Source organism: Mytilus galloprovincialis, chromosome 2 (assembly GCF_965363235.1).
Source record: "Mytilus galloprovincialis chromosome 2, xbMytGall1.hap1.1, whole genome shotgun sequence".
Lineage (NCBI taxonomy): Eukaryota > Metazoa > Mollusca > Bivalvia > Mytilida > Mytilidae > Mytilus > Mytilus galloprovincialis.
Window position 1 is genome coordinate 10,629,578 of NC_134839.1, and position 11,272 is coordinate 10,640,849.

General features: G+C 33.1%; 1 long non-coding RNA gene across 1 annotated transcript; it reads right to left on the bottom strand.

Annotated features, from left to right (window-relative positions):
- Window positions 1-428: 428 nt before the first annotated feature.
- Window positions 429-7,626, bottom strand: LOC143062112 (uncharacterized). The gene is made up of 3 exons (XR_012974554.1): window positions 7,509-7,626; window positions 3,566-3,658; window positions 429-1,365 (listed from the first exon to the last, which is right to left on the bottom strand). It is a non-coding gene; the product is annotated as an uncharacterized LOC143062112 (long non-coding RNA).
- Window positions 7,627-11,272: the final 3,646 nt, after the last annotated feature.

An 11,272-nucleotide genomic window follows, 5' to 3' on the forward strand; every position in this document is an offset into this window, starting at 1 on the left:
GACATATAATTGTTTACTTTGTAAACATTATGACTTGGATGGATAGTTGTCTCATTGGCACTCATACCTCTATCTATGACATTAATGTCAGCCTGTGTTTCGGTATTCAAACTGAGAATATTTGTATAATGGCCAATTTCCGCATTATGTTTCTTACTAAGAGATTCAAAATCAGAAAGTTATTTAAATCTATTGGAATATAATTTCTATCAACGAGTCAAAATGATTCATAAAAGATCTTTATTTTTTTAACCTTTAACCACAAAATCAAATTATAATAATAATTGTTCATTACTGAAGACTATTGTGACTCGATATTGATTCCATTTGACGGACATCAACAACGATAATAAAGTGGTAGACCCCTGTGTTGGTTCACTAATAGCGTAAAAATCTTAAAGTTGACAAATCATACTCGAAATTTGATATTAAAGAGTTTTTATTAAATACTTGTAAAATATTGTTTCACAATTTTAAAACTTTCCATAAAATCCAAATTTGTTCTGCGCCATGTCGCCATGCTGTGTTAAAACAATTTTTATATAAATTGAAGTTGTTTAAAGCAAACTATAAAATTTGATACAAATTTGAAAAACTACATATGTTTGTCAAACTTTGAATTGAAAGATATCGCTAACCTACAGCTAAATGAATTACTTTGCATCCGAAAGCCAATAAATAGCTTAACTTTGAACAGAACTGTGGTTTTGATAAATGTGATCCCTCTTTTCGAGATAACTACTCATAATTTACCAAGATCTGACAAAATTGCGGTTTTGTTTAATCTTCAGGCTTCACTAATTATTTATCTGTTCAGACATCAGCCATAGTATTGTTTAAACTTTAAAGTACATATCATGAATTTAAGCAGAAATTGAAAGTTATTTGAAACCGGTCATGGTTGTGACATAATTTCAGTTCAATTGCTCTATCCTATCAATTAGACATCAAAAGAAATAGCGAGGGATTTTGAACGCTCCTGATGACGGTAAATTCAGAAAAGCTCTTCGGACGCATGAAATTTATAATTATAACGTGTTGTTTTGATTTGTTTTACATCTTTGAGTCAATACCTCTCCTGGTAAACTATCAGTCATCGAGGGTATCATCAGCTGTGTTGTCAGTACTGCAGAACTGACAAGATTTCAAGAAACGCAATCCTTTCTAAACTTGTCTGTTTACAAATTTTGAAATTTCAAAGAAATTTATCATGTTTCAACTCCCTCGGCCAAAGATGGATTTGGCTATTCCATTGAGTTATGTTTGGTCATATAGCTCGTAAACTGTTTCGGTTCTTTTACATCCTTCGCTTTAAAACATTTGTCTTTGATCGTTCCTGACGAAGGGACATCCAGAAGTGCGCTTCTGAAACATTAAATTTATATTACGTGTTGTTTCCATTTTTAACAGTCCTTCATTTTTTTTTATATTAAAAAATAATAAATATAGTCTACAGGGAAAACAGATGAATGGTTCATAAGAAATTAATACATGGACGCAAATGGGAATAGTGAACGGTACATGAGGAAATGGTGCTTGGATGCAAAGGGGAACGGTGTAACGATGTAGAATCATTATGGTGCATGTATGCAAAGGGAAATGGTGCATGGTGCATCAAGAAATTGTGCGAAAGAATGACGCATGGTGCATCAGGAAATGGCGAGTGGGGCAATTGGAAATAATACATGGTGCATCAGGAAATAGCGAGTGGGGCGATTGGAAATGATGCATAGTGCATCAGTAAATGGCGAGTGAGGCGATTGGAAATGGTGCATCTAGAAATGACGAGTGGGGCGATTGGAAATAATACATGGTACATCTAGAAATGGCGAGTGGGGCGATTGGAAATGATGCATACTGCATCAGTAAATGGCGAGTGGGGCGATTGGAAATGGTGCATCTAGAAATGACGAGTGGGGCGATTGGAAATGATGCATGATAGTGCATCAGGAAATGGCGAGTGGGGCAATTGGAAATGATACATGGTGCATCTAGAAATAGAGAGTGGGGCGATTGGGAAGGATGCATAGTGCATCAGGAAATGGCGAGTGGGGCGATTGGAAATGACACATGGTGCATCTAGAAATGTTGAGTGGGGCGATTGGAAATGATGCATAGTGCATCAGGAAATGGCGAGTGGGGCGATTGGAAATGATACATGGTACATCTAGAAATGGCGAGTAAGGCGATTGGAATTGATGCATAGTCCATTAGAAAATGGCGCAAAGGTGACCGGTGCATCGGGAAACTGTGTATGATGCAATGAAGAATGACGAATCGTATTGGGCAGGTAAAACATGGTTTTGGGAACGATTCATGTGTTTTGCACCTACGTGTTTAGTTTTTTAACAATTTCAATGTAATAAACAGATTCCTCTGTTTATAAATCATCTGATAGAATGGTGCATTATTTTGTTTGATTCAATGTGGGAGGGGTAATAGTGTATGGGTCAATTGGTAATGTTGTAAAGGGTTATGAAAACTCATTATGGTGAATGGTATAACGAAAGTAAATCCCAAAATAATTCAAATATACATTAAAGTATCAAAATGTACATATAATACTGCAGGGTTTGTGACTCGTACTGTATGGATGCCCCTGTACCTTTAGTGTGTGTCCTTATAATTTAACAGTTAGGTTGATTTGCTTATGAGAGAGATATCTACATATTTCAATATATTAATGTTCTGCTTCTTTTACTGTATTTGTCTCATTGGCAATCATACCTTATATTATCTTCTTGATAAAAGTCATAAAATATGCGTTTAGATCACATCTGTTTCACAAAATTTAAAAGCTCTCACCCCATTGACTGTCCCTCTAGTATATTTTGCCCAACTATAGGAGATTTCTGGCTTTTTCATTTTACATTTAAAAAAGAGATTTGATATAATCGCACACACAACTTTCCAACAACGACCATTTAAAACTCATAGTGAATAGAAAGCTACAAAGAGCCCAATCAGGACAAAATATGAAACTATTTTAAAGAGAAAAAACAACTCAATGTTGACAAAACAATAATTAAGAACCAATAAGTCCGAGAGAATTCTCGTTTGAGAAAAAAACAGATGCAACACACTATTTTTTCTTAAAATGTCTTCTACCAAGTCAGGCAAATGGCAATTGTTTTCTTATAGTTCGTTTCTGTGTGTGTTGCATTGTCGTTTGTTTTTGTTCACTTCTGTGTTTCTGTTCTTTCGATATTTTCCTCTTTTAGTTGATGTGTTTTACTCGGTTTTAGCTTTGAACCTTGATTTCTTAATGTCTCAATTGATTTATGACTTTCGAACAGCGGATACTTCTGTTGCCTTTATTGAACTATTTTACTGTTAAAAATTATAAATTAAAAAAAATAGAATCAACGAAAATATTCTGATTTAAAAGTACTAGAGACTTCTGGATATGCACTTTTCCTGGAACAATGTAAAAGAATTATTACAAGGAGACATGTGATTAAGATTACATATCAATAAAACCTAGAGCGTATTTAATATCTGTAATGAGAACAATAATGACTTATTATTAAATAATTGAATTCTGTCTGGTAATTATGACTTTCACCTTTTCAGGAACCTTGATGTTTATACAAAAGACGGTCAATACAAGTCATATAATATCTGTATGCTGGTCATTAGAACTGGGTATCCTTGAATTCTACAATAACAATAAACATGGATTATTACTGGAGCACAGTATGATTCAAGAGTCATTATGAGAGAACTTTCGGATATATATTCATATTTGGTATGCTAGAACAATTTGAAAGCATCTGATTAAGTTTGTAAACTACCAGTCTTACAATCTCCTTTGAAATTGTTCTATTTACCTGTTCTTCCTAGTCTTGAAAAACAAAATATAATTCAAATTTTTAACTTTTACGGACGACTACAATGTTTGCTGTTTAGTCTTTTTGTTTTCTTAGACGACATAATAAAGTTTCTCATGGTACTGTTTGTATCTGTAATTACAATACACTTCATACCATAGACTAAGTAGTTTGAAACAACAAACGATCGCGTCTTGTAACGTGTTTGTCAAATAATGCATTCATACATACGTAAACTTTATTCTTATATCGATAAATTAAATGGTAATGTAAAATTCATACAAATGGATATAAAGCAACCTTATTTACAAAAACACCACAAGACACACAAACACACGCGATCTTATTAGACGCGTTTTTAGATTGCATACAGCCATAATAAATGAATTCGAAATTCAATAACAGCAAATTTGAATAAGATAATATCCATATATCCTCGCCAGTTCATACGTGGCTACCGATCTTGTGATACCCGAGGCCATCGGCAGAGGTACATGTATCGTACTAGAGGCAGCATTCCTTTTGCGCCAATAACTGTTTTTCAGGGGTATCATTTGCGCCAAATTTTGTTTTCCAAATCTATCAATTGCTAGTGGAAAGATCGACAACTAATTGCTGTAATTCGACATTTTACTCGATGTTTCGTAATAAACATTTATCATTTTTATATAAAAAGTGATTCATGATCATCAAACATTGTACCCAACGGCCAAAGATGTAGCCTACGGGTCAATATTGTTTAGTATCTTTGTCTACAAAAGACTCATCAGTGATGTTCAGGTTAAAAAAGTAAAGATAGCCAAACAAAGATGAAGAGCATTGATGACCAAAAATTCAAAAAAGTTGTGCCAGATACGGCTAAGGTTATCTGCCTGTGATAAGGAAAGTCTAAGTATTTATTTATATAATTCATAACAGTAAATTTATAAAAATGACCATATAATTGATATCCTTGATAACACCGAAGTGGTGACTAACCACAGAATAAAAAACGAACACGAAAAACAACCGAGGTCAGCACATAAAAACAACACAGCCGAACCACGCATAATACATACGTCATCAAAGAATACCGATAATCAATTTTGAAATTTGAAAACAAAAAAATTGTCGCCGTTCCCGGTTCAGAATCCAGTAATGTTTTTGTCTTGGGAGAGGGTTGCATGCATCATAAGAGTTCTGTGGTCCATATTTTTTTTTTTATGTTTGCAAACTCAAGAAAAAACGATTGATTGATAAGACAGATAATAACAATGTATTGATTTTAATTGTCAGATAAGCTTATTATACATAACGGGCTAAAATGTATTTGACGCTATGCGCGCGTTTCGTCTACAAAGGACTCATCAATGACGCTTTGATCAAAACATTTAAAAACCAAAGAAATGTTTGGCTGACCTATATTCCAATCCACAAAGGTTATGCCCTTATACGTAAATATTCATTACTTGATTTACAATTCAGATCCTAACTCCGATATTTTAGTAAATTTGCTTATTAATAGCTAGAGCATCTGTTATCAAAACTTTCAAGGTTTTGCAGTTTTCGGTTTCACATAGATAATGCAGTGTTTGAAGAAGTTGATGTTTATAACATCAGCTGAGTTGTACATGTTTGGTGCTATAATACAAGTGTCGTAGCATAATTCAAATGTGAAATAACCAAGTTGTTTGTCCAATTCGGAGTGAACGAGACACAGGCTATTCCGGACGAAAGAGGATTCCAGATCAGTATTTGCTTAAACCACCAAAAGTTCATTCATAACTAGGCTATTAGATTGATGATACTCTTGGAAATATTGATCATCGGCAGAGAAAGAAGTAAGAACAGTCGTAGAGGGAAATCGAAAATTATAGTCAAATATAAACGGACATCACTTTTCCAAAACAAAATTCTTATATAACTTAACAGATATATATATACTACTGATACTATTTGAATCAATTTATTAATTGGCTATGTTAATTGGGATTAACCAATGCCTTTGTTATTAAACCCATGAAGACTTAAAAGTATAATTTACAATAACTGAAATTCATACTATAGCAAACTATGGTATAATTTAGTTAAACCATGGTTTATTTTTAGCAACTGTGCCATTTAAACTGACCTTGAACATAATTATACCGTAAATTTAAGATGTCAAAACAATTGTGATTTTTTTGTAAGTATCTCTTTTGCCTTGGACAGATCATTTTCAGCAAAAACAGTTTTCTAACTCACCATCGGCTTAATCTTTCATTCTTTGTTGGAAAGATTCAATTTCTTTTTGTTAACTTCTCCCGACATGCGTCTTGTAGTGTGTCCTTGCTGCTCCACAAAACTAAATATTTGCGTACATCGATTCTTTTCAATAGTCAACTTTCGACTTCTTTTGTGTCTTCCTTCCCTCTATAAACGACACTTCTAGCCTTTTTTTATTCCAAAGGTTAAATTACCGAACACCAATGTAAATTCAAAAAGTAGGTAGTGAAAAACAACTGTCAAGCCTCGGTCACACCTTACCAGATAGCTCGAACGGACGCCTAACGGATAACTTTTTTCAATCCGTTCATGTCAGTTAGAAGACGTCTGTCCATATCCGTTGCATGTCCGTTAAGCGTACATTTTATCCGTCGACGTCCGTTCTGTCCGGTGGCAAATTTTGAGAATGTTCAAAACTTTGAACGGACGTCCAACGGAAAAAATGTCCGTTGAACGTCCGTTAGGCGTCCGTTTTGTACGGTACTGGTCCGTTTCGTTTCTGTTACGTGTCCGTTATAAATCTGTTGGAGGTCTGGACGATAAATTCACCAACGGACTTCCACCGGACGTTTAACGGATGAAACGGATGTTGAACGAATGAGGAACGGACTTCTACCGGACATATAACGGATAAAACGGATCTGAAACGGATAAATGCCAATTGAAAATTTCACGTCAGAAATGCCAATTATTTGTATGTCAGATTTCTTAAGGTTCATGAATTCGTATTATTCACAATCGATCTTAGAGTAGATGCACGTTTTCACAATCAATCAGCTCTTATTTAGGTCAGACACTGCCCTATGGCGGCATTTTGAAGAACAAACCAAAACCAGTTACACAGAAACATTTTGAATATTTATGCGATTTACATGTATTATTATTGTCGCCTTTAATTTTTACTATATCTTGTTCATCCGTTTTATCCGGTACGCTTCCGTTAAGTGTCCATTTTATGCGGTACTCGTCCGTTGGATGTATGTTCGACATCCGTTCTGCCCGTTTCTCGTACGTTGCATATCCGGTGTGTGTCCGTTACGCATTCGTTACACGTCCGTTCTATCCGTTCAGCACATCAACGGACTCCCAATGGATAACAATTTTGTCAACGGACAACTTTTATTTTTATCCGTTAGGCGTCCGTTCAAGATATCCGGTAAAGTGTGACCGAGGCTTTATATTCAAGACATGGCACCAGAAAGTGGACCTTAGATTGATAACGATATTATTTTATGTCTTTTCACATGTTTCGGTATTCATAAATCTGTATCTTACAAATGTTTGGCATTAAGTTTATAAATTCATAAATTCATTTCTAATTTATGAGTAGAATGACATTACAGGACATAAAATACGTCATCGTGTGACGTGTTTTCAATCTTAGTATTATATTAAGATAATAGTCCTATATATGAAAATTCTTTAGCAACATACCTAACTGCTAAGGTGCAAGTGTATAGCTCCATAACAATATATCAGATGCACTAACCATCATGTACACGCCCACAAAGATCATGACATGAATAAGGCGTACGCTGTTAATCTGGACTGTTAATATAATGATATTCATTAATTGAGGATTGGGGAAGCAATCATAATAGAAAAAAATAGTTAAAACCTTCAACATTCCCAAGTTAATAGTAGCGTTTAAGACACAACAAATTTAAAAAGTCTTAACTAGTTTGTGTTATTTTGATTGTATTGTTTCAAATCAGAAGCATAGTTACAATGTAGATATAAGAAGATGTAGAATGAGTGCCAACGATACAACTCTCCATCCAAGTCACAATTTATAAAAGTAAACCATTAGAGGTCAAAGTACATGTATGACTAATAAACTAATTCACATTTATCTGACTCGGTGAGAATTACAGTGTGACATACTGACTTCTCACCTTCTGGTGTCTTTTGAGGTTTATATGTTGTAATGCTGAGTTCACACGTAATTCGAATTCGATTCGCATTAACTATTAATTCGAATTAGTTTAATTCGCATTCGAAACGTGTTACGTCCTAGGTAACGTCAATTCTAATTCGAATTACAAGGCGCGTCAAATTTGCTTTACATCCAAACGACGTTAACTTTTAATTCGTATTAACAAAAACGTATTTCTAATTCGAATTGGGTAATTCGAATAAGCCAATTCGAATCAATTCGAATAAGAAGAAAAAAAGAGTGTGTAAACGCAATTAGCGAAATCGATTCGCATTCGATTCGAATTCAATTCGAATTAAATGTCCGTGTGAACGAGGCATAAGATTGCTGTCTTAATAATGTTTATTCTACAACCCATGTATGTATAATCTTGCTAAAAAAAACTGTACCGTTTGGTTGCATTATATTAAAGTATGGTAAATCAAAAATCTGATTCATACTTATCAATAATCAAAACGGATAATTTATTCTAATTTGTTTACCACTCAGATATTAAAAAAGAAGAGTAAGATGCTCTCTTAGAGAAATTGACATAAAGTATGGTTCGAATAGAAACTAATAGAACAATATGGGAAAAAAATGATATGAAAAAAATTCACATGATTGCGTATCAGATATATCACTTCAACTATACCGGGTAACATCTTGAACTTTATATTTTCAGTAGTGATACAATCTTGAACTTTATATTATCATAAGTAATAATATCTTGAACTTTATGTCATCAGTTGTAATTAACTTGTTATAACTAGAAGGAACAATTATCTTTTCAGACTAAAACAAATCTGATAGGTTTTTTTTTAGATATAAAAGCAAAACATAGACGTGTAAAGTTTATCGAGGAAAAACAATTGCGATCATTGGAAGAAACATATATGTGGTTATTTTCCCCAATAGCTGTGTGGATAACTTTCTAAAATATAATCAAGTCTAAGAGCTCGCTTTTAACTTTTTATAAAAACTTTTTCCGTGCTTTCGGAACGCTAAAATGTGTATCTAATTCTTTCACAGTCTTGAGGCTTTGTTACATATTGTTAAAAACTAAAGTTAAACTCATCATAGATATCAGGACTGAAATTTTACATTTGCGCCAGACGCGTGTTTCGTTGTATAAAAGACTCATCAGTGACGCTCGAATAAGAAACGGTTAAAGGCCAAAGAAAGAACGATGTTGAAGAGCTTTTAGGGCCACAAATTCCTAAAGGTTTTGCCAAATAAGGTTAAGGTATTCTTTCCTGAGGAAGAAAAGCGTTAGTATTTAAAACAAAATACCATGTCACTACATATATACAGCGGTGGACTCTGTGAATGACAAGTTTAAGAAGAACAGTTATGATATTTTTTGCATGATACATGAGTTGTCTGTAAACAAATAATGTGCATGGTATTGTCTGCCTCATTTTTAATTAGAAAACTGTTATGAAACGATTTTTTTTATATAAAGCGCTTACCTGTCTGCACTGATTCTCTTATTTTATCTCAAATCCTCATATTAATTTGACGCCTTTATTTCTATTCGGTCAATTAGCCTTACATGAATATTTTAATCATCTTATTAACCATCAGTACTCAATTCTACTATGACGCAATTCTTTAAGTAATATTACTTAATGAAGATTTGAACTTTGTATACATACCTCCTACGAGTGAGTTTATACATCCCTATTCTCTTATACACCTACAAGTAAAACGAGCACTCCTTTTACACTACTTAGAAATTATTTTTTTACAACCTTTGACAGCAGTTAGTTAAACCTATCTTACTAAACGTTCAATTTAATATTCATTCAATAGAATATGGTATTTCAATTGTTTTTTGTTTAATCAAATACCAATTTTTAATCAATTTTATGTATGTGTGGGCATAAATGATATACATATATTTACATTGTTTTTTGGAAAATATTTGCTAGCCTTGATTCTTCTGCACTAACTTATACTTTCTTATCACTTCATTAAAATTCATTATTCAGATGCATGCAATTTCCCAATTCCCCTGCCATAATAGCTTACAGCATATAAATTAGTAGATTTTTAATTGCTTACTAGTTTTAAAGACATTTTTCTGTTTTGAGTATACGTCTAAAATAAGCTATACCACACAAAGATATCGCTCTGTATTGTTCCATGATAAGAAACACAAGCAACAGTCACGTCCTCTACTTAACTGGTAGAAGAATTTAAACTGAGAACTTTAAAACAAACGTGTAACTAAGTAACTCGGCTAAGAAAATAAAATGCTTAAACATGAAGAAATTCTCGAAACGAAATTCTTCAGAGGTACTACACAATGTCTTATCTAAGAAATGAAAAACAAGGGCAATATTTGTAGCTGCCACATAAACTTGATTGTATTTGTGCAGAAGCTAAACTGTTCCCCTATGCACAAAAAAATTGTTTCAAGCAGTTTTTAATATCATTAACTTTATACGTTATTTGATGTACTTAGTAATCGCTTAATTTGAAAAAAATGTAAAAAAAACACGTAGGATGTAGACGGCCAGTCTATCAGTATAAAGGTCCGTCAGTCATATTTTTGTTTTATTCTCAAGGTCACCCTTTAAGATGTCAATGAAGAATTTTTTATATATAACTATGAGACATATAACAACTCGCATGACGTTTAAATCTTAACTGTAAAACAGTTCTTTTGTTTTAGGCAAATTATGTTTTGTCCAAATCTGTTATTTGTTTTTCAAGAAATAAATTTCAAAAAAGACTCAATTAACCTAATGATAGTATCTTTAATAAAAGAAATTTGTGATAAAAATCAGGGTATGCTTACATTACAATTTTATAGTTAGCAAGTGATGACGTATTTCTTTGACATATTTGATTAGCTTAATACTTTTAGAACTGGTAATATAAAATCAGACCATGTTTTCTACTTGTTTCAATTGAGAAGTTTATTTATTGAGTAATATATTTTAACTATAAATAATTTAAAAATTCGTTTTGCACAAGTTGCTACTTCCTGCTAATCACTTGAAATTATTCCGTTTGGTAATTTTACTTGTTTCTTTTGAGTACCGTAAAAACCTCATGTTTTACAATTGGATGAACTCTGACGTAATTTGACGTTGTTTTACGTAACAAGTATGTTGAATCATTTATACTGCAAATACTTAAATGTAGTATAATTTGATTTTGATGTGATTTAGTTTGTCATACGATGTCATCAAACCCACACTTTGTTTAATTAAGAGGTTGATCATTTCACTTCTCACCCTGTATTTATATAACACAAACTTCAGAACTCCCC